Source organism: Mixophyes fleayi, chromosome 7 (genome assembly GCF_038048845.1).
Source record: "Mixophyes fleayi isolate aMixFle1 chromosome 7, aMixFle1.hap1, whole genome shotgun sequence".
NCBI lineage: Eukaryota > Metazoa > Chordata > Amphibia > Anura > Limnodynastidae > Mixophyes > Mixophyes fleayi.
Window position 1 is genome coordinate 36,325,934 of NC_134408.1, and position 24,449 is coordinate 36,350,382.

General features: G+C 39.6%; 1 protein-coding gene across 1 annotated transcript in view; it reads left to right on the forward strand.

Moving 5' to 3' along the window:
* RSPH10B (radial spoke head 10 homolog B) overlaps window positions 1–24,449 on the forward strand; it is an 804,204-nt gene that overhangs the window by 368,116 nt on the left and 411,639 nt on the right. The window lies entirely within an intron of this gene.

Genomic DNA, 24,449 nt, shown 5'->3' on the forward strand with positions numbered 1-24,449 from the left:
TACCAATATTCAATTACACTGTAAGAGACTTAAAATTTATTGCTGGGGTATGAAAGAGTTAATCATCTCCGGTCCACAGGGTGATATAGGTTTATGATATTTTTTTTTTCCAAGCCACCATTGAGAAAACAGGAAAAATTAGATACAGTCAGAGTTTGCTGCTCAAGGGGGAGATGCATTATTAATTAGCAAACTGTATTAATGGACTTCTAGTAATGGAAAGCGGTGAGACTGAGCTATGCTACAGTATGGAGTTTCATATTATCTATTAAAAAGGAGATCTGCTAGAGGGTAGAAAAAACACCTTTTATGGGCAGAGAGACTGAGTTTGCTGCACAATTGAAGTTGCAGATTTTAGATGCATTGTAAATTGGAGTTATTGCACATGATATAGTAGCTATTGTACATTTTATCATACAATGTGGTTTTGCAGATGAATGTAACTCAACTCATGTTCTGTAGAATAATTTTATACATTTATCACCAGGTCTGTAAATATCATTTAACAAACTATGATTATACAGGATGTACCGTTTATTGATTTAAAGGTGCCACACTTTTAGAACCTCATTGTCTATCACTTTGAGAATATGCATTAAAACATCTAATATGTATTTTTTCAGTTATGGTAAAGTACCTGTAATGAGATATGAGTGGACATGTGTATAACTCTTTAAAATGAAAAATATTTTTCTTTCAACATGAATGCAGTTCTTAGACACACTGCTCAAGCTTAACGATGCATTACCACTTAAAGTGGTCAAAATTGCAGCTTCTGAATGGTCCACTGGCACAGCCTCAGTGTTACCAAGCCCCATAGCAAAACCTGGGTAGGGGAGCAGAGAGGGGGCATCTTCTGAGCTTGTGTGGTCGGGGGCATATGCCCACTGTTTAGGAGCCACACAGAAGAGGACTTGGTCATGCTCTTTTCAGAGCAGAGTGGGGGTTACTGGGAGGGCTGCAGGAGCTAGGGAAGGTGCAGGGCTTCAAATGGCCACGACCCCTCACCTCTGGTACCAACAGTGTCCACACCCACATGGTAGCACTGCCATTGGCTGTGAGATGAACCATGGACCCCTGGCAAAAATTGCTGCCTGGAGCAGCCCCTGGGGCTTTAGGGAGGGAGAGGAGCTAATTAGCTTGAGTTGGCAATGCAGTTGTAAGGAGCCCAGTCTGATATTACATATCTTTTTTAATCTACTGAGATATGAACACAGAAAGGTCAAGGTCACCATGGTATGATAGGGAACAGTGACTCACTTTAGAACATTACAGTTTCCTAGCCAGTAAATTCCACTTTCTTATAGTTGAAATACAAGATTTAAACATAGAAGCATTTTGCAGTAATAAAGTGACTGTCTCCTTCAAGATAGCCCCTCTATTAATTAGCACCCCCTAGTGGCTTTAAGGGAGAGGCACTGCACTAGACATACCCTAGCTGTATAGAAGCAACGGGGAGGAGGCTGTCACAGCTGGGTGCTTAGTGCAGTAGAGCTCAGAGCCATCAATTAAAAAGAATAAATATAATAATCCAGTTACAAACTATTCTGTGTGGAGATGGTATTTGCAATTCAGTAGGACAGAACTTTATCTCTACGGATACTACAAGCTCCAAAAATATCCCATCATGGTTTTTCCGTATAGCGGCTTCTTCCAGATTAGCGTTCCGGCATTTGAAATAGAAGAGGAATGGCAGATACTCAAGTGACAAAGAACTGGACACGATGTGTTCATAATACCCAAAACTTTCCATATTGGATCGTCTTTTAGCCATTTATTGTGATTTGAACTCTGATATATGAACTTTTAGAGATATGCTTTTACCAAATTTGGACATATTACCATTTAATAAACATATATTAATACAGTTGTGCTTGATTTTATTTACCCTATAGCAGTAATGGGCAACCTCATACAATTCAAGGGCAACATGTTCAGCCCTCAAACTTTACCCTTATTCTCAGAATAAGACTGAGGCCACAGGTTATGCTCAGTGGTGCATAAAACAAACATAAAGAGCTGGGTCTGATGGGGCAGAGAAAAGGACTGACGGGACATAAAGCAGGTAGAACTGGGGGCTGTAAGTGAAGGCTCGGAGGGTTGCCGGCTGCCAGTCTCTTCCCTTTAGTCACTCAATATAGGTTATACCCTCCATTACCCTAAGGTTACTTTTATGAACATTTTATTAAAGTAACAAAATTCAAACAAAAAACGCAAGACAAATCTAAAAGTACAAAGATAAGTAATACAGCTTAGTTATATCACAACACATTACAGAATAGATATGAATTTATAAATTAAAAGTGAATGATCTACAGTAATAAAGGTATTACATAGCTATACAAACATGAATTATATCAAGGGATTTTTCTTAAGTTTCTATAGTCTTATTCATGTATATTATATGCGTTCCAGGTGTAGACAAAATTTGTTAACACTTGTTAGGGGGCAAATTTATCAAGTTGCCGGTTTGAAAAAGTGGAGATGTTGCCTATAGCAACCAATCAGATTATAGCTGTCATTTTGTACAATGTACTACATAAATAATAACTGGAATCTGATTGGTTGCTATAGCCAACATCTCCACTTTTTCAAACCCGCAGCTTGATAAATTTACCCCCAGGTGATGGCTCTACAGTGAATTTAGGTTTGAAAATATAGTTTACAAATTGCACTAAAATAGTGCTGCTGTCATCAAATTGAACATTTTGTTCTCTTTCTCTTGCTACCCCCATGTTTATTCCAGTTCTTATATCAAGATTGGAGGATCTTCCGGTAGAATTCACATCTCATTCCACGCTGTGTTTTTGAAGTAATGGTGTATTTGTTCTTGTATTGAGTGAGGCAGACTGTTAATAAAACTCTCCCATATTTCAAGGAGTTTTTTAGTAGGTGTTTCTTTATGCATTAATGTCTCTGACCAAAAGTTTATTTTTGAATAAATTTCCGTGAGGTGGTTGTTATTGTATCTGTGATTGTAATATACATTTCTGAGTCACCGTTGAGATAATTAATAATATTTTTCCACTACCTTTAGTTAGTCTTAGGGATGGGTCACCTATTCCCAAAATTGGTCATTCAGGAGAGAGTGGAACAAAGTTTAAGAAATGGCTAGAGGCATGAACATGGATTTTTCTACAGAAATGTTTTATCCAAGGACATTTCCACATACAGTGCACAAAGGATGCTTCTTGGCAGTCACATTTTAAACATGCGCTAGTGTCTGATAATCCCATAGTCTATGTTGGGCCTAAATCACAGTTCTAAAATAAAGCTGCCTAGTATTTTAGTGCTTCATGCAAGAACGGTTTTTCCCCTGCATTCATCAAATAAATTACATTTCAACCCACTGTATGTCAACATGGCTTATCCAAGTACGAATTTGCACACTGGATTTGTTCTTATGTCTAAATCAGGCTCCATATTACATTTTGTTGCAGTGTTCTACCTCAGCTTCATCATTCGACAAATGATACTTCAGAGTCTTTTATATCTATTGCGATATCTTGTTGTAACAGCAATAGGGAGATGATCTGAAGAAACATCGAGGTCATTAACCAAGGGCAAAACAGTCACTCCATATCACTGATATAGATTTGGACCAACCGCGCATCTCGATCTGTGCAAATGCACCCAGATTTCTTGCGGGGAACATAGTTTTGCGGTGCAAAATGGCCAGTTTTCTGGGGGAGCAGACGTTTGCACAGACAGAGGGGAGAAGTTGGAATTAGTGAAGGTGTTCCCAGTGAAGTACAGTAGAGTTGCACTTCTTATATGGAGATGTGCAGAAACAAGATTTCATTTTGTGGCGCTAGAAACTTTCAATGAGATAACGTGGTAAAAGTAATTAACAGGATTGGGACCATTGGAGTAGCAACTATGTCACCCCATTTATCTCAGTGTGATAGACAACAGACCCTAAGACACATGCCCATTATATCATCATCATCAACTGATAAAGGAAGAGGAGTGGAGGTTGTTTCAGATAAATTAACACTGAAAGAGAGTTTAGATAGGTAGGATGAGAACAGAATAGGACAGTGTCTTGAAGACCTAGGGATTCTAGCATCTGTATGAGAAGAGAGTTGTCAACAGTGTCAAATGCAGCAGAGAAATATAGGATAATTAGAAGAGAGTAATCACCTTTAGTTTTAGCAGTGATCAGATCATTGACAACCTTGGTCAGCTCTGTGGAGTGTTGAGAACGAAAGCCAGACTGAAGAGGATCCAATAGGTTGTTTGTGGAAAGGAAATGTGTGAGGCGAGTGTAGGCAATTCTCTCGACAAGAGAATAGAGTAATCACTGCGTGCTTGAATAGTGATAGAAGGATACCAGTAGAGAGAGAGAGATTACAGATTTTAGTTAGAGGTGGAATGAGCACATGAGACAGGGACCTACCAATTTGTGAGGGTATGGGATCACGAGCACAGGAGGTAGAGTAGGAAGATAAGAAGAGAGTAGAAACTTCCTCTTCATTTGTGGGATCAAATGAAGAGAGAGTGTCAGAGGATGTTGGGAAGAAATTGAGCTGATTGCTTGTAGAGGGAGATGATACCATTTGAAGTCTGATCTTATCAATCTTGTCCTTGAAATAGGAAGCAAGATCCTTGGCATTGATTGTAGTTGGAAGGTTTGGGGTGGGAGCATTGAGAAGAGATTTAAATGTGTTAAAAAGGCTTTTAGGGTTAGAAGCCTGAGCATAGATGAGAGATTGGAAGTATGCTTGTTTAGCAGTGTCCAGACCATTTAGATAGGAGTGGTAGATAGGAGTATATGTGATGAAATCATTAGAGGTACAAGATTTACGCCAGTAATGTTCAGCTTTGCGAGAAAGTTTTTGTTGATTTCGTGTTACTTTTGTGTGCCACGGTTGACCACGAAGTCTGCGCAGAGTATGAAGAGTCGCTGGAGCCACTTGATCAAGGGCAGTTGATTTTCTGGATAAATTAAATACCTATATATTTATTTTTTCTAGTTTTTGTTTCTTATGTTTTATTTTATAAAATTAGTTATTACTACTGCATCCAGAATTACCATCATCAATAGACTGTAATCATTTCTGGTTTAAAAACATTCAATGCATATTATATAAACTTGACAATTAGTAGCTGAAGCAGTAGTCTAAGAGAACATAGGGCAGATAATTTGAACATAAAAACCTGTAGAGGAACCTGTCGCTGAATATTAAAAATAATTATCACCAGAATGATTGGGTTCTTATATGAAAAATTGCAGCAATAAAACTATGGCAGTGTGGTTAGGTCAATTCTATGTATTTTATCAGCATGCTATAGTGCCCAACATTTTCTGATATAACTATGCAAGGCTTATTTATTGGGTTATGGTAAAGACAGCAAGCATCCACGGTCGCATAATTAGCATAAACTGTATTCTGCATTAGCCAATTGCGTATACTAATTGCATGCTGTCATTTTTTCATGTTAAATTGTGGACCCAGCAAAACAGTTTTAATCTACACAAATGAGGAAACGTAGCTGAGGGGAATGTGAGATCTGTCTTGCTGGTAAATGATTACAACACAAGTTAATGAGAATATTTTCTATAGCGATGTAAGTGGTGGAGGTTTCTGGATGTTTTCAAGAGGTTGTTTAAGAAATGCAGTTTAACTACTTTGCAAGCGTTCTAGCAAATACTAAGTAAGGCTGAGTACACTACAGGTTATTCACCCGATTATCGCGACAATCACATGATAAACGACTGTTAGATTCATTATTGCATTAGTGTTTGCACCCTACCACAATCGTGTTCCATCATTCCAAAGCACATCGTATCATTTGATTTGATTTTATAATCTGTCTAAAAATCTGCATGAACGATGGAACGATGTCGGGCAATTCTTAAGTATGTACGCACTCAGTACCAGCAGTGTTGGCAGATCTCTATAGAGTTTACATAGTTGTGATCTTTTCAGCAGATGGTTATGATTGATGAAGAGCACAAATCTGAAGGTAAATCATGTAAAACGTGTATAGTGCGTACACATGAATCAGCTGCAGATCAGGACTTTCAGCCGTTGGTAAAATCGTTAACGATATCGTATCAAGAGAAATTTTCTGTAGTGTTGACTTATTAATCTTATTAAAACTCCAATACCTGTTACGTAAATAAACTTATCTGAGTTTGAAAATGAGAGCAGAATTAGTAGATAAGCGATCTTTACTAAGGTAAATGTGATTTATTGAAGGCGGTGTTACTAGTAGGAACGCAGGTAGGCAGCGCTTAGTTATGACTGCAGATTTGGAATGGGAATACTGGGGATTGCAAATGTTGCAGAGGGTCATAGTGTCCTGTAGACATAGTGTCATACTGACCTACCGTGATGCAGAAAAGTTCCCGGGTGGTCCAACTGCCTAAGTGCCCTGCCCCCCCACCTTAGTCGGGTATAAGTGGTTAGCACTTCTGTCTTACAGCACTGGGGTCATGAGTTCAATTCCCGACCATGACCTTATCTGTGAGGAGTTTGTATGTTTTCCCCGTGTTTGCGCGGTTTTCCTCCGGGTGCTCTGGTTTCCTCCCCCACTCCAAAAACATACTGGTAGGTTAATTGGCTGCTAACAAATTGAGCCTAGTCTGTGTGTCTGTCTGTGTGTGTGTGTTAGGGAATTTAGACTGTAAGCCCCAATGGATCAGGGACTGATATGAGTTAGTTCTCTGTACAGCGCTGCGGAATTAGTGGCGCTATATAAATAAATGATGATGATGATGATGATAATGTGTCAGGGGGAAGGTGGTTGGGGCAGACTAGATAAGCACAAGATAAGCCCTCCAAAGGTTGGCCACGCTTATTCACCGGGGAGTTATTTCATGGGCCCCTGCTTTCCCTGGAGGGCCCTTCATACCCCAGTCAATGGCAAGTCTTTTCTTACTGCAAAATCTATGACACTAGATGCAAGACTAAATGTATATTTTTGTTATCATTAAAGCTTGTTCTCAACCAATTTTTATGAAATATTGATTCTAAAAATGGGGATTGTGACTACCAAATGGTAAGCAAAAGTAATTTAAATTAGATAGACTTACAATTTTTGAACTAGAGACACTTAGATCTGAATCAAGCAAAATATGGCTGTTCAACACTCATCTACCACATAGCAAAACAACTGTCTTGCACATTAATTACAGTATATTAATTACAGTATATTGTTATTTATAAACTTGATATTACATTTGAACCAATGTACAATGTAATCATCAATTTATAAACTTTCCATTCTTATTAACTGAATTAAAATCATTACAGCACTTCATTGAGAAACAAGGTTAGATGAAGTGGCAGTAGGATTGGTGGCTAAATGTATAATTGTGGCATAATGTCACATCCATGTCTCATGTGAGGTGAGAATATTGTCTCAGGCAGAACAATTGTAGGATCAGCAGAGACCATGTTCTCACCTCGACTCACGGGCTACACTGGTTTAATCTGCTCGACCTCATCCAATCATCACGCCACTCACTGTTTGCAGGAGGGGGCACAGCAATAACCTGCACTACTATTGGCTAGTGCCCCAGTTGCCCCGCCTATAATCTAGCTCTGAGTGTAAAATTGGTTGAACTTGGAGTATGATATATGTATTATTTTAAAGAATGTGTAGCAAGTGCAATGTATTCATAAAAAATATTTCTCAACCATCCTAAAATGTATGAAAATGTATGAAAGTAATACTATATGTGGGGAAATCAATGGCAGACAGATAAATAGGGAAATCATAAATAGTTATCTTATTGACAGTATATGTAGTGAATGCCCTTGAAGTGACCTTAGTGAGGTGATTTTGCAGAGTATTCTGTTAGTGCCATTTATTACACAGTATCTCTTTCTTTACAATTTAGTGAATCTTTCTTATGATACTGTAAAATGTGTATTACCGCTTTTATCAATGTTTAATATTATAGTTCATTGCATTGTTCAATAACATTCTCATTCTAATGCTTCTACATTTATATTTATACATTTTACACTATATTCGGTGTAGAGTGTATAGGTAAAATTTAAGCTATTCCCTGTAAAATACAATGCTATCACATTCACTTATGTAAAACATTTCTGGAGCAGTTTTTGCTTGCCTGCTTAGTTTAGGACTTGTTCTGTTAGTATCAGTATGTATGAGTCACTGTGAGTAGGTTTATTCTGGTTAGAAATATGGGACTCCTCAGAAGCAATAACATAATGACAAAGTGCTCTCTATCACATCTGGAATGTCCCCATTATTAATTTAAACATTGCTGCTTTTATTCCAATACAATGTTCTGCATTCTTGTTTTTTTAAAATTCACCAGGGTTGGCTCTATATCAATTCACAGATATCTTCATTTCAAATTTTTGAAGGGTCAGTGTGACTTCTTTAGATAAGGACAGGCCAGGGGCGCATGAAGGATTTTTAAGGGGGAATTTCCCCCCCGAAAAAATATATAGAGAGCTGCTGCGCATGCACGGCCTCCATTTCGGCGGCACTGTATTGTACAGCAGCCGCGGCGCTGTCAAAGAAGCGTCCACGGCGGTGCTGTATTGTAGTATGTATAGCACAATACAGCACCGCTGCGGACGCTTCTTTGATAGAGGCGCGGCTGCTGTACAGTAAAGTGCTGCTATGTTGGGGCACTGTTTAGCCCCCATTCTTCGCGGAGGGGGGGGTTTCTGGAGAACCAGAAACCCCCCTGTGTGCGCCCCTGCAGGCCATACAGAGCCTGTAGCCAATCACCCAGGAAAAAGAAAGAAAGCGATCTTAGTATGCTAAATCCATGCCAAGATGTGCCATGTCCTTCCACACCAGCCCCCTGCTCCAGCACTTCTTGTGGTAGCCAGTTTGTTTATGGTGGGGTTGATTAGCATGCTAAATAATCTGATTAATATTCTGCCTGCTGAGGGGACAGGTTCCCTTTAAAAGGTTTATTTCTACATATGTTTATGTATTTTGCCATAATCATCATCATCATCACCATTTATTTATATTGCGCCACTAATTCCGCAGCGCTGTACAGAGAACTCACATCTGCCAACATTTTACACCCCAGCATCGGGGGCATGGACACGTCACGATGGAGGCATGCTCACGCCACCAGAGGGCTGTCTAGTGCTGTAAAGTACTAGGTTGCCCCTTAGATACCTCCCTTCCCCTCCAAACACTGCAGCACGTGCCAATAGTAGGTGCATACATCCATCGCTGCTCTGCTATGCAAAGCAGCTGTGAACGGAAGATAACTCCCAGCATTCCCACCCGCAGGACAAACGTCCCCAGGCGGGGCAGCGGGGCAGAGCCCTAAAATCTGGACTGTGCTGCAGAAATCGGGACAGTTGGATGGTATGATTACTTGCCACTTACTTGTACCTTCATAGAGCAATGGAGTTACTTAAATCTCCTAGGTGGTCTTAGTTGCTAGTCATTTAAAAGGATAAATAAAATAGATAAATAGGTGTTTTATTCTGAATTAAATGAGTTTTGCAATATCTACAGTTCTGTAGGACTGTATTTTTCTCTTTAAAATGGATCTATATAAATTAAAATTGATTCTAGTAATGTTTGGGCTAAGTAATTGCATTTTACTGTACTCAATGGAGTCTTGTATGTGTATAAGGTATATCACTTACTGTGCTTCTTTCAGGCATACATGCTTACTTCTCCTGTCATGCTCTGCTGTCAGCAGCCTTATTAGCATCTGACACGACATACAACCACCAACTGAAACAGGTTGAAGTCAGGCTGTCAGTCATGCTCCGGCCACGCACTACCTGTCCCTTACATCCAAACGTGTAACTATAGCCATAGCAGTCCATGCGGCTGCAATGAGACCAGCCTCACAGAGGATCCTGTGCCTTAAAGTGCAAACTTAATATGACTACATAACCGATGTATACAGACAGCTATATGATTTGTAAAATAATGATCACAAAATGACTGTACACATAATTGTCAGATTGCTACTAATGTAATTAGCTCCCTGCCTTATTGGATACTGACTGGGGACGGGGCAGATATTGTGGTGGGTATTACCCTATGATGGCACATAGAGGGCAGGATGGTGTTGTGCTTACCGTGGTGCCCAGCCAGCCCATCTGTGATGAGAAAATATATTTTAACACATTAAGCAGTAAATATATTTTTTCAGCGGTGGCAATGGGCCCCCCAACTGTAAACAGAGCAGGTATTAGAAGAAGCGCTGGGGGTATGGGGGGAGCAGCACATGCTCAGTGCAAGGGGGTGCTGGAGTACCCAGCACCGATGCTGGAGGGACCATTCACAAATCTGCTGTTTAGCCATACTTGCCAACTTTGGCAAGTTGGCGTCCGGGGGGGGAGTGGGGGCGGGGTTATGTGAATCTTGTCATCAGGCCCCACCCCTTAACCCACACAATCATTTCTAACCTATAACGGCAGGGTTATACCTATAACAAGTGTGTTTAAGTAAGTGGTGGGGGCGTGGCTTATTACATGATTCAGGCGTCATCCTGGCCCCGCCCCCATCACTTACCTAAACACACTGGGCAAGATCCGGGTGAATTGTACGCTCTCCGAGAGTCCAGGAGGTTTCCCAGAAATTCAGGAGTCTCCAGGACATTCCGGGAGAGTAGGCAAGAATGTGATTTAGCCCAGACATTTTTAGTAACCCCCTGGCTTACATCAATATAAAACCCCTTAGAGAACTTGGGGGTAAAGCGTGACTAGGACATGCCTTCTGTTCTGTGATTTGGCAGTGCTGAACTGATTATGATTGAGAGTACTGAGAAGAATCTAAATAATGGTTCTGTGGAGTGCCTGAATGAGGAAGTGAGCAGAATTCCAATGGGAGGAGAAACACTGTAATGTTATATGGAAGCAAGGTTACACAGTGAGAAAAAAATACATTAAAATGCCCTGATTGGGCCAATACACTATAATAGCTGATATTCTTTTATGATGCAACTGTTTTTAAAGAAGTGATATGTTTACAGATAAAGGAAGTTAAAAAGGCTGCAATAGTATGCATTGTTGCTAATAATGCAGTTTATTAATTAAAGCCAGTGAGGAGTTATATATAAATAACAATATTAGGCAGGCTTTTAGCCACAACATTAAAACCACCTGTCTAATGTTGTTTAGGTCCCCCTGGTGCCACCAAAACAGCTCCACAGAACCTCTGAAGGTGTCCTGTAGTGTCTGGCACCAAGACGTTAGCAATATATCCTTTAAGTCCTGAAAGTTGCACGGTGGGGCCTTAGTGGCATATCCCATAGATGCTCGACCGGTTTGAGATCTGGGGAATTGAGAGGCCAAGTCAACACTTTGAACTCTTTGGGATAAATTTACTAAACCGCGGGTTTGAAAAAGTGGAGATGTTGCCTATAACAAACAATCAGCTTCTAGTTATCATTTATTTAGTACATTCTACAAAATAACAGCTAGAATCTGGTTGCTATAGGCAACATCTCAACTTTTTCAAACACGCAGCTTGATAAATTTGCCCTTTTGTTTTGTTCCTCAAACCATTCATGAACAATTTTTGCAGTGTGACAGGCATCAACAATTTTTAGGTGGCCCATAATTCTTATGGGGTGCCCTGCGGCTGCATATAATTTCTCGAACCGGTACGTCGATTCAGCTCAAACATCCAAAATGTGCTGCTATTTCCTTGATTTTTTGATCAATTAAAAACATGGAGCTAAATTCAAGACAGTCAAACAGGTTTGACCAGGTTCGAGCGTATCCAAAGTTGTAGTAGCCAGTTCGCAAATGTACAGACTCGAGTTAGTTCACGCCACCTTGAACATGTTGGAGCTTACATTGATCAATTTGTACAGTTTTAAATGGCAAGCAGAGAACCTCAAAAGAAACAGTGAGCTTCAAACACAGTAATATATGCAGTCCAAATTGTTTTTTTTAAATACTTCTAACTAATTGAAAACCTTATTTGAATAGTACTAAAAAATAAAAAGATAAAAAAAAAGATAAAAGAAAAATAATAAAAATAAAATATTAATAAAATGAAAACAAAGAAAAGAAAAATATAAGAAAAACTTTGAATGTGAACAGTGGACACTAACTGCGAACTTGAACATGAACTGTGCATGTCAAGCCTTTAGAATTTTAAAATCTATATTTATTAAGCACCTCCTGTTCCAGCTTGTCAGTTGCAATAAAATGCAGCAGTACATTGATGTTGTTACCAAAGAGCTTACACTTCGTGGAAGTATAGGAATAGGGGATAGTAACTGTACTCGCTGTCTCTGCGGCTGCGCTGGCTCTTGCTAATATCCCCCACAGAAAAAGAATCATGTAAACATGGTTCATGGAAAAAATACGGAAGATCCTTGAGTATAACATGCAATTTCCATGGAACCTATCTTACTGAGAGCAGTATATTCAAAACTATCTGGGTTTCAAGTGGAAAAGCACAACATGAGATATAAATTAATACATTTTAACATAAACAGGGCGATTATCAGTTTAGTGCAAGTTACACAATGAGAGCAAATATATTTGTGGTTATTATAGTTTAATACACATGTGCACCTTTAGGCAATGTTAGCCTATCACCCTCTATAATATCTTATCTTCTCTATATTCTTTAAGGCACTAAAAATTGCTAAATCTGCAATGCGGCCCTGAAAATTCTACTTATTAAACCCTGAAAACTCAACCTCATTACAAAACGTTAACATAGTGATCAACTAAACCCTGCTCAACTCACATATGCAAATCTTATGCTTACACCCACCCCCTCCCCACACAATCGCTCACCACCACCAAAATATAAAGTCATAAATCTAACAGGGAGAAAAACGCTGCAGGCCATATGGTTTCCCAGAGGACTATATTTAAATCCAGCCTCTGATTCTAGCATTACATCACCAACTTCTAGCTGTTTCATCTCCTTATTAAGCTTCCCAAATAATACTTTAGGCATTCATCTGACAGTCAGACAATATGTCTGATGATGTGTCCTCTGCTGTACTTTTAACAGTTTTTTGCCCCCTCAACTAGCTCACCATACAGGGAACTTAAAAGACTCCCAAAACCTCAAAGTCATTTTCTCTCTGCTCCGTGTTAGCTATCACGTGTCTCCCAGCTGTAAAATTAGGCCAGAAAATTGTACGGAAAGAAAAGTGTAAAGATTAAGCAACGAAAAGAATAAATGACAGGACTTTCAAGTCAAAGCCAGAACTTTGTTATCGGCAATGTTTCATTGCTCACTTACCTCCATCACCTCCTTTTCCTTCTCCGTGAATGAATTCATGTCTTACATGTCTCATCTGTCACTCATCGACTTACCGTATTTCCCCATGTATAAGATGCACCCATGTATAAGACCCACCTTAATTTTGGGGCCCAAAATGTGAAAAAAAATGTATTACATAAAGTTATTGAACTCAAGTTTTATTCATCATTAAACTACACGTAGACACGCCCAAAGGATTATAAACTCTACATTTCGGAGATGTGTCTGTTTCACGGGGATTAACTCTTTGTTACTTAGTATACACAAGAACAGGTGTTTTCATTTTTATTTTACTTTTAGAATTCCTTTTGGTGGAAGTGTGGAATAAATATCTTTCTGATTTATAGGGAAGAACAGTTTTCCATTAATCCTTCTTCTGTTACTTTTATGCAATTAGTGTTACTCCAAATACTTATTTTAATGTATATCCACTGCCCTGTATGTGGGTCCAGCCTGTTCTTTTGCAACCCCCCCCCACCCCTCCCCACCCCATCAGTAGAGGTTCCAGCCCTGTGCTGATCATCAGGAGTCCACGCATATTTTAGTGAGATCCAGTTTAGGCTATGCAGCACTGGGGCTGGTCAATGAATTTGGTGGGTGGCACACTGACACAAGTTTTAATCATCTGTGTTTATTAACGCATTTGCAAACATATGCAAGAGCGTCAAGCAAATATGAACCGTATATGAAACACTTATGGACTTATGCATAAACTCAAATCATGTGTTTACACCTGCAACTTACTCTTGCATTTTTTTACGCAAACTTAACCCAAGTGGATAAGGGGTCTAACACTCCCCTCCCACTTCAAATGTTATTGTGTGTTAATTTCTCTGAAACTAGTAGCTCTGTGCAGGCATGATAGTGATCCAACAGCGCTACAGTCAGGTTGATGGATAAACAGATATTGTTTAGTGCTGCAGTCATATAGGCAATGCATTATGGTATATGTAGTTTCCTGCCACAATCTTTTCACACAGAGCTTTGATGTCCCCGTATGCTGTAATTCTCTATGTAAGACTACATTTTGAGAAGATGCAAAGGCAGAACGTAGTTACTGTGATTCTCAGGAGATCACACAAAAGTTACTTCATATTAAAAAAAATATATATTTCTTTCTTATGTTTCTGCTATTTCTGATCATATGTAAAGATGGAATTATCCTTTAAGATGTATAAACTCTTGTACAGTGTATGCTTATATTTGGTGAGCAGTCATCTGATTGGTGAGTATTGTGTCATGACAAAAATGAAAGGAAAAGCAGTTGAAAGGTGAGAGACCCGGATTAAATCGTCAAGACTATTGTATCAAATCACTCATTTTGAAAGTGTTATGTGTTTATTAACAAGTCACCTATTCTTATAATTACAGTTCTTCCAAGCATGCCGACCAGAACCTTTAATCCAGTTTTTTGGCACAATTCTAATGGTCCACAATTAAACTTCATTTAAAAATGTCTCTCACTCCCAAAATTCAAGTAGTAGAACTAAGGGTGGTCTAATCCTCTGCATATCTGCTGTTAATAAACCTCCCACCAGTGCATCAGCTCTCACAATTCTTTAGGTACAAGCCTTGATTACCACAGTTGAGAAGTTCAAATAGAGATGGCTCCATGCAGGAGTGCTGGTAGGAAGCTGATTGGAGGAAAATCATGACAGCCAGGAAGCTGTCAAGGGGTCTGTACCTAATATAATGTAGTAAATTCTATCACTAGAAATGTCCTTTTGTATACCTACCTTTACCAGTAGATTATTCCATTCAAATTATTTATAATGGACTGCTCTCCCAGAACATTTATCACTTTTATATCAACAGAAGAAAAAAAAAGGGGATGTAACCCACAAACCACTGGGATCCAAGTTATTAGACCTCTATCATTCCACTTCAGCTATAAGATCATTTGTGCTGGAACAGTGGTTACAAATAAAGCAAACATTTGATTGGTTGTTAAGGGTTATATGCACCACCTATTTTATGTGCTACATTTTTTATAAAAATGTTCCCAATTGTATTTTTGCAGTCAGTTGTCACAGACATGTACATGTGTTTGTAATACTCACTTAAGAGTGATTAATTATACTACTTTAAAAAACTGTTGTGTTATTTCCTTTATAACATCTGTACTTATTAATAATGATAGCAGGCCACAATAGCAAAGAGTATGTTTAATAAGTACAGCATGTGATATCCATTCCCAACTAAACTACAAAGGATATATAGAGAAATATGTTTCAGATCACAAACATACATAGGTGGTCATTAATGAAAACTATTATACGGGTCCCTGTATAAAAAGGTGGCTTTGCCCATAGCAACCAATAAGATATGTCCTTTCATTTTCTAAATTGTAATAGAAAATGTGATTGGCTACTTTGGCCATCACCACAAATTTCTACATAGTTACATGTAAAACAGTTTTTAGAAATGTTCCTCATTATGTATTATGTTACATATAAGCTCATAACACTAGGCAAATTGGAGTTAATACAATAGTCTGTGCACTGTAATATAATGGGAGAATGTACAAGTCACACCAGCTCCATTTAATTATGTACACATTCTTTCCTTTTATATTCTAGCTATAGCTGAGATTTACTGAACTTCAAGCAGTTCCATTTAGCTCAGTTGACTTTGAGTTCTCTACTGGCTGGCAAAGTATTTCAAGGTTCCAGGTATGGTAAACTCTCAATAAATGAAGGTTAAGTGGGCCAGTGATGAAGGACATGAAATTGATTTGCAGTTCATCATTCCAATGTTATGTTGTTATTCACGGTATTAAAGCCCACGTGAATGACAGACATTATGTGTCATCTTTGCAGCTAAGACATCAGCCTTGCAATTCATTGTACAGAATCACAGGTCAAACAATTCACTGACTCACCACATTGCTTTATATAAGAATTTAGTCATTCAGTTATCAGTGTATTTTTTAAATTAATTTCAGTTTTATTGACACTGGTTCTTGAAGTTAAATCGGGCTGTCTATAGCTGATCAGTTGATCCATTGTTAAAGTTTAGGTAAAACAAGAAACTGCAAATGTGCGCATTCAACACCACCCCCACCCCCTCCACACACACACGCACTTGCACACATGCACACACACAATCAGCTTTTGTTGGTCCTGTAGAAGGGAGCTGACAAAAGAATTGACGTGTGATTATGTATTAGATGAGTTACAAATCCACTCTTTGAAATTACACTATATAATTGTCTATTACAGAGCTGAATAGTATACATGAAATACACGTAGTGTTACAATTTACTTGCCACATTCGGAGGGAGATACTTCTCTAAATGAGTAGTTAGTGACTGACAAGCTTGCAGACTTGCTAAGCAGAAAAACACTGTGTGGACTGGTGGATATATACACTGTGGCAGGGCCAATGATATCACAGTAACCCAAGTTGTTGCTTTTTGAAAAATAGGAATTAAGAAAATAGGAATACATTTAGTAGTTAGCTGTTCATTCACTTATTTGTTCAGTTAATAATGTAGTGATCGGGTTTTCAGTCGGTCAGTCACCAACCTGGAAAGGAACCAAGACACAGGTTTTTACTGACAAGTATATTGAAAGGAAAGGAGGTTGACAAAAAAGAGTGTGACAATTATGATACAGAGGAATTAGGCCCTATATATAGGACCTGAGACAAATCGGAAAGCAAATTCCACAGAAGTTTGTGGTTTAAAAAAGAGCATGGAACATGAGAATAGTTCTGAACGTATTTAAATCCAAGTGGGTCTCAAGATGTGTTTCGATTTGAATCTGGGTATAAGTACACTCTGCCTACACAGTACTTGTCGTATGTTAACGAGGGCACTAATGAGAATGTTGATGAGGATGATGTTGTTTGTGTAAGTCCTGCACCAATGGAAGCAGTTCTTCCACGCGATAACAAGAAGGCCATTATCATGCCTGGGCATAAGACCAAAAAATCCACCTTTTATGTGTGGAATTAATTCTACCCAAATCCTAACAACAGTTGTCTAGCCATTTGTAGAGTTTGTAAAGCCTTAACCATCTAGGAAACTCATCCATGTTACGCCATTTGAAGCGAGGTCATGGCAAGCTGTTGGGAAAATCGGAAACTTATGCTAAAAAGATAGCAACAAGCAGTCCAGCATCAGCTACCTCCCTTCTCTCAGTTAGATCCAACACCTGCAATCTACACCCACAGCATCGTCCTCATCAATATCCTCAGTAGCGATCGGAATTAGCCCTGCATCCAAGATGCTAAGGCTAGATGACTCCTCCACCTTCCTGGATTCCTCAGAAGAATTCTTGAGCTTTAGTCCCACTGCTGTTGGTGCTGCTGGGGGTGGATCTTCATCTCAGAAGCAGACCAAGAACAAGACTACTAGTAGTTTACAACAATTGACTGTTAAACACTCCTTTGCAAGAGGAAGCAAGAATGAAAGCTGTCACCCAGTCGCAAAGTGGATCACAGACGCAGTGGCGACTATGCTAGTATTAGATCTGCGTCCAATATCCACTATAAGTGCAGCTAGTTTTAGACAGCTACTTGTGGTCTTATGTCCCCGTTACCAAATTCCATCACACCACCATTTTACTAGAAAAGCTATTCCTCACCTCTACCAGAAGGTTCGTAAAAATGTAATTATTGGGCTACAAAATGCCATTCTACCCACTGTACACTGTAGAACTGGGCAAACTAAAGATTATATGACTGTGACAGCCCACTGGGTTGGTGATTCGCCTTTACCAGCAGGAACAGCAGCAGCATATACTCAAGAACGTCACATTTTTCAGAGGCAGGCAACTGTGTGTATCAGCGGCTTCACTAAGAGACATACAGCTGACAATCTGTTACAAAAACTAAGGGAGGTCATTGCAACATGGCTTATCCCACTTGGACTCTCCTCAGAATATGTGATTTCTGATAACGCCACCAATATTGTGAGAGCATTACAGCTGGGTGAATTCCATCACATTTCCTGTCTTGCTCACACAATCAACTTGGTGGTGAAGAGCTTTTTAAAAAATGACAGGGACGTGCAGGAGATGCTGTCTGTGGCCCGTAAAATATCTGGACATTTCTGGTATTCTGCAACAGCGTGTAGGAAATTGCAGCAGCTACAAGAGCAATTTAATTTGTCCTGCCACCAACTGAAGCAAAAGGTGGTGACAAGGTGAAAATCCACCCTGTATATGCTTCTGAGGATGGAGGAACAGCGAAAAGCCATCTACACTTACTCCACAAGCCATGACATTGGGAGAGGAGGGGGGGATGTATTTTACTCAAGCACAGTGGAGAATACTTTCCTTGTTGTGCAAGGTGCTGAAACCATTCAAAGTAGTCACCTGTGAAGTGAGTTCAGACACTGCTAGCTTGAGCCACGTGATTCCCTTAATTAGACTTTTGGAAAAGCAGCTTGAAAAACTGAAGGAGGAGATTAAATAAAACAATTGTACTAAGTATGTCGGACTTGTATATCAAGTACTTTATTCGCTTTGCCATGATCCAAGAGTTATTAAAATCTTGAAATTTGATCACTACATTTTGGCAACTGTGCTTGATCCTATATTTAAGAGCTATGCCTTCTCTTTGTTTCCAACTGACCCAGATTTGAAGAGATGCAAGGAACTCCTGTTGAGCAAAACGACAGCTCAAGTGTTATGTGACAGGACGGTGTCTCCTTCTTCTGTTTCTCAGACAACCACTGCTAGGAAAAAACGTAGCTTTCCCAAGAGACCCAGGATGATGCAAATGACTCAGCACATTTTGACATCTGGGCAGGTCTAAAAGAATTGCCCAAAAAATGTGACACCTCTGCCGTAACTCCACTTGATCCTACTATCAACATCCAAAGGATGGTGGAGGATTATTTTAATGACAGCATAACAATAGACACATCAGACAGTCCCTTTACATACTGAGAGAAAAAAAAGGAATTTTGGAGACCCATGTACCAACTCGCTTTGCACTGCCCACCCTCCAGTGTGTACTCGGAAAGAGTTTTCAGCACAGCCGGGAACCTTGTCAGCGATGAACGTAGGAGGCTACTTTCTCAAAATGTGGAAAACATGATGCTCATAAAAATGAACTACAATTTCAACGAGGAAGGCCTTTCCCGCCAATTACATCAAAATACAGAGACTTCTGTAATGGTGGATTCCAGCGGTGATGAATTAATAATGTGTGAGGAGGATGTACACAATGATGAGGGTGAGGATGAGGCTGAGGATGATGACAACAACATCTTGCCACAGTAGAGTTCATTAACAGCACTGTTACCTTAGGTGCCTTAAGCCCATTGTTCGCTTTTTTAGTGGAGGCCCAAACAAACCAAGCACATCAGCCACAAAAGTGGCACTCCTTGTCGCTGAAGTGCTTAGTTTGTTAAAGTGTGCATGTCCTTTTTAAGATCCAACATAAGGGTGGGTGGAAGGGCCCAAGGACAATTCCATCTTGCACCACTTTTCTCTTCTGTCACTGCTGTGTGACAATGTTTCCTAGATGTGCTATGAACTGTCGTGTGTTTGTGTCGTTGCTCTTTCGCTTACCATCCAGCCAGCTCGCTGCAGTCTTTTTTCGAGAGTGGATGAAAATAATATTGTGACCTGTGAGGTGTTCAAACTTGACTGGAAATGTCTGGAAATTAGTGTTATTGAGGTTAATAATAATGTAGGAATGTAGGAACAAAAAAAGAGCAAAATTATGTGATTTTAGCTTATTTTAGCTATTTTTTCTTAAAAATACAAAGTAAGTCAGTAAATTCAAGTGCAATTGTTGTGACTTTAAGTATTTGTTGGTTGTGTATTTATTACATTTGTACCTTTATAGTCCCCTGAGATCTTCCCTACCATACGACTTCCCAATTCCTGTCCTCATAGGAAAAGTTGTTCCAATTATTTGGGTCTCTCTCTGTATTAGGGTCAGCAGAATTTCCTTCCTGAAGGAGAAAACAGAGCGACAGCCATAGACCTTAATCCGACCAGAATATTACAATATTTTAGACTTTGGATATGCATTAACTTTGTTATACTTGGCTCCAGATATGACACAATACTATACTTGGCAGCAGATATCAGTTAGCGTATTATATTTGGTAGCTGATTTTGCTCATCTATTTGTACCCGACACCAGCCATGGGTCAGCACATTATACTGATCACCAGATAGGTTTTACTTTTGAATATTTGGCACCAGATATGGCCAATATATTTATAATTATACTATACACGGTACCAGATATTGCTCAGCACATTATACTTGCTTTCATATACTGTATGCAGGTTACAATGGCTCCTGACTTTTTGAGCTGGTTCCTAGATTTTGGATGAATATGTGGAAGTCGGCTCTCACTATTAGTACCTTCAGAATCTTCCTTCTTAGCTGATTACTAAACAACTAATCTGCTGTGCAGGCATATGGTTCAGTGAATGTATAGCAAAGCAGTATGTCTGAGGCACCCAGGAAAACCTGCAAGTTTGTTCTGTAGCAAGAGTTGCAGAACACATGTTTAAAGCAATAATGTTCAGTGGATGAGGGGAAGTAGTTAAAAAAAGATAGAGGGCCTGATTAAGAAAAGTAAGGAAAAAAAAGGAGTAAGTTTTCTCCTGGACCATGTTACAATGCAAGGGGTGCAAATTAGTTTATTATTTTGCACATAAGTTAAATATTGGCTGTTTTTTCATGTAGCACACAAATACTTGATAGCTTTATTATTACACTGAAATTTAAAGTTGATCTAGGACATGCCCTACCCCAACTATAAATATGTCCATGCATGCCAATGCAACATGGCTTTGGTAAGGTGCAAAGTTACTCCTTTTTTTTTGCTTTACTTTCCTTAATGAATCAGGCCAGAGTGTGCAATGGAATCTGTATAATGTAGATGACAAAGTGCTTAGCCCGTTGCCCGGAAACCCACACACATACCAAAATAATGACAGTTATGCATACTAGCCTACTCTCACTGATTTTCCTGGAGGTACCCGAATTTCGGGTAGTCCTCCGGGATTCCCGAAATAGTAGGCATCTGGTTCAAGGTGGAGGCATGGCTTAACAATGCGATTCGCATCATCAAGCTCCGCTCCCACTATGCAATGCTGTGAATATCAGCATTTCATAGCAGGGGGCACAGGGCCATGGTAACACAATGCCGTCACCATGCCCCCTCATGCACTTGTCACATGACCTCTAGGTGGGCAAGTATGGGGTTAAGGAGGACACAGCTTCCAGGAACCTCCCAGATAGTACCTGCATTAAAAACAACCTATAACACTTTGTGGCCAATTCAATTTAAGGCGATGTCCTACTAGGCATCATCACAATGCCCAACTGTGCACATTTCCAGGTACTATGATACTCCAACATTGCAATACCCCAACACCTGTATGGGGTGAGAGGAAAAATCTGCTGTGTTGCTTAGCCGCGAAGTGCTTTCACAACAGGGGCGGGCAGTTACCGGCGACCGCATCACTTGTCACGTGATGCGTCCGCTCAGTCTAGCGGCTGTTCGGGCCGGCCGCCCCCCCCCTCCCCCGTCCATGCAATAATAGCTTAATAGCTTGATATTACCGGCGGCCGCATTGCGTGTCATGTGATGCGGCCGCCTGTGCGCCCCCCGGGCTGAAACCTACCAGCCCGCGCCTGCTTCACGACCATTCACTTTTAATTGAATGAGCTCCTTTGCTAAGACTCATTTTTGTGAGTATCCGGCAATACTTTAATGAACTTTGGCTTCAACAAAATGGCTACTGCTATTGCTCTTACTTATTATTATTATTTTTTGGATCTTATGTTTTGGTTTAAGTGTTTTTCTGTGATTTTAAGAAAAAAACATAGAATACAGTAAAAGCAATTTACCTGTGCTCCTCTGCAGGTAGGATCTTGGCTGCTAAGAGTGATGTGAAAAGCAGAATGAGTAACTAACACTAATTGCAATTTTTTTTATTTAATTGGATGTGAGGGGAGATTAGTATTCATTTGAACAGTTGCATTAGTTTACAAGGTATTATACTAATTTAGTAAGATGGTCAAGATGGATTTACTTAACGAATGTTAATTCAATACAGGTTTTGTTTATACATTATTTTACAGCTTGCTTTATGCCTTATTTTTATTTTGTTTCATTTAACATACATTATTACATTTATATACATTTCTATTTTATCACTTTTCTAATTCTATTATTGTTGTGGCAAGCATTTTTTCTTACTGGTTCTCAAACCAGGCAATTGGACACCCTCTCTAGAAAGTCTGCATTTGCTTGTCCACCTCTGGATCAGCAGCATATGCGCCTGACTTAAGTCTGCCCTATAGAGAGTGCAAAACATATGCCTCCTAACAGGCGTATATGTGTATTTCTGCAGGTCTACATGAGTCACATTTGCTTGAACACCTTTGGGGGTATATTTACTAAACTGCGGGTTTGGAAAAGTGGAGATGTTGCCTATAGCAACCAATCAGATTCTAGCCGTCATTTATTTACTGGATTCTACAAAATGACAGCTAGAATCTGATTGGTTGCTATAGGCAACATCTCCACTTTTTCAAACCCGCAGTTTAGTAAATCTAGCCCTTAGTGTACTTGGCCTGCATTTGCACTCCCCTTTCCTTCCCCATCTCACTTCTCCAGACTCAGACAGCCTTAAGTGCCAGTGTCTCATGAGTCTGCATATGAGTATATGCAATGCATCCACTTTCTGGGCATGTGAAAAGCAATTTCTCGCAAGATACGCAACGCAAACTGGCATACATCCGGCTCTGCAACAGCCCCGCTGTTTACATTTCAGTTTCATCATCAGCATCATCATTGTTTATTTGTAAAACTCTGCATCACCAGATAGTTAGAGTTACAAGTCATTCAAACATACAAATTCCACATAAAAACAAAACATGTACATACAGTATGAGGTTGACAAAGGAAATACAGACATGAGAAAGAGAGCAGAGATGGCCTAGATGTAGAGGGCAATGCTGAGACAATAGGAGCTAGTGGAACTTGAGTGATTATGAGACTCTAGCTGGTTGAACATAAAGAGCGAGTAGTTTCAGGTGGTGGAAGGAAAGGCTGTAGTGAAAAGGTGAATTTTGAGAGAAAGATTGAAGGTTGGGGGAGAGTCTGGTCAGGTGGCGTAGGGAGTTCCATAAGTAGGGAACAGCACAGGAGAAGTCTTGGAGGCTGGAGTGAGTGGTAGATATGTGTGTTGTCTGCATAGAGGTGGTAGCGGAGGCATATTAGTTTACTGAGAGAAGAGGTATAAATCAGGGGTTCTTAAACTTTTTTGCCATGGACCCCTTGGCAGTCTGATAAAGCCTATGGACCCCTTGTCGTAGCACAAGCGCCTATCCGTGCCACATATGATATTAAAATATCTGCGATTCCTCTTGGTGACAGTCACTGGTACTCTTAATACTACTGTGGTTTGTTGCATGAATTCATTATAGAAGGAAATGCTACAATTTAATAAGAGGTTCGTGAAATTATTATTTTTTCCAGAGACCTCAAGCTAAGAACCCAACTGGGGGACGAGAACAGAATCTTAATGTACCCCGACAGAAGGCAGTGTAGGAAGGATGTGTCATAAGTAGAGACACTGAAGGAGCATTCAGAAAGGTAGGAGATGAACCAGTGATGTGAAGGCCAAGGGAGTGAAGATTGTCAAAGAGAAGTGAGTGATCTATATCTTGTATATCAAGCCAATGACTGTGATTCCTTATACCTATCCCAGGTGTATGTATTCACTGCTAACTGGAAGCCATGGTTATGCTGTCAGGATCTGAAGTTGGGAGAACTTCTGTGCTGGGAAACTATAACAAGGAACAGCAGAGAAGTCAGGCTAGCAGGTATGAGCAGTAATGAAATATTAAGAAGTCTGCAATGTTCAGGAGCAGAGACATGTAATAGTCTCTTGTGGAATGAATTATAACCCAATGTCAAGCTGTACTTTATGTCAATTATCTGCTAATTGGTATATTGGTAAAATATACTACTGTCACATAGCTCCAACAAACTCACCACAAGGTCTCTCGCTTCAATGGTTCTGAATATTTCACATTACCCATATATGGTTGCAAAGCAGCATTCATATAATTAATGAATTTAAAGCATTGTAACATATACATACACTTTAGGACTATAGGTACCTCCAGAGACACAAATGCAGGTTATGACTCATTTAAACTTTTTAGACATTAATTGCAACTATCTATGTGAAGAATACTTATATGGGGACAATTACTTTCCGTTAGATCTCCACAGGGATTAAT